Source organism: Eleutherodactylus coqui, chromosome 8 (genome assembly GCF_035609145.1).
Source record: "Eleutherodactylus coqui strain aEleCoq1 chromosome 8, aEleCoq1.hap1, whole genome shotgun sequence".
NCBI lineage: Eukaryota > Metazoa > Chordata > Amphibia > Anura > Eleutherodactylidae > Eleutherodactylus > Eleutherodactylus coqui.
This window is the reverse complement of record NC_089844.1, coordinates 150,178,070-150,179,260: the sequence shown is the minus strand read 5'-3', so window position 1 is coordinate 150,179,260 and position 1,191 is coordinate 150,178,070.

The window sequence follows — 1,191 nt, the reverse complement described above, 5'->3', positions numbered from 1 at the left end:
TCGCATGATTGTAGCGCGATATTGGGGCGTGATTGACGGCATGATTTCGCACTCGCTGTGTGAGGTTAGCCTAAGGCCTCATGTCCGCGGGCGGCTCGGATTCTGTATGCGGGAGCCCACGGCCTAGGACACTATTTTACCTGTGTGGGTATTCTGCCTTCTTCACTGCGGCTGTGTGCGGAAGTGCTGGCTGGCGCGCTGTGCAGTACTTTTTTTTTTTTGCACTCCTGCTTTCCTGCGGGATCCACAATGGAAGCCGTACATGCAAGATCCGCAGTGAAAGGGAGCACGCTGCGATTTGTTTTCCAGACAAAAAGGTCTGCAAAATAAGTGTTCCTGCTTTACTTCATTTGTGGACGCCCAGGTTTCCCTGTGGACGGCTTAAGTTGCGGATCTTCCGCACGGATTCCGCAAACCAAACCCGCCCGTGGACATTGGGCCTCAGGCCTAATGCACATAGAACGTCAGGATTCCAGCTGCGGAATCCTGCATAGAATCCATCTCTGACCGCGGCCGGCGACCCAGCGTACCTGTCATTCTCCTGCTTTTCTGTACTGCAGATGGTGCGCACAGCTTGTCAGACATGCTTTTACCGCAGAATCCGCGGCCCGTCCGATGGAAGCAGTCAGTGCGGACACCCCAGGAAAATGAAGCATGCTGCGTTTTTCCCTCCACAAGCGGAAACCGCAGTTGGTTTCTGCTCGTGGGCTTTAAAAAAGAAAAAATCACTTTTCTATAGCATGCTATGGGCGGTATTTGCGCCGCAACCCGGAGGCGGGCGCCTGCTCCGGATGCCGCAGCAATAATCCGCCCGTGTGCATGAGGCCTAAGGCCAGTTGCACATCCGTGAACGATCCTCCGGCCCGACGTGCCATCGCCGACGAAGGATCCTCCGGGCCGACGTCCTATCGCCGACGAAGGATCCTCCGGCCCGACGTCCTATCGCCGACGAAGGATCCTCCGGCCCGACGTCCTATCGCCGACGAAGGATCCTCCGGCCCGACATCCTAGCGTGTATCATTGATCCGAGCAAAAAAACACACCCATGTGAGGCCGCTTTCACACGGCCGTGAAAATGATGCGATTTGTGCAATACAAAACGCACAAATCTCACACGAATATGAATTCCATTCTTCTGGACGGGGTCAGAGACAGGAGGGACTTTTTCCTGCATCACGGTTACCCATTGTA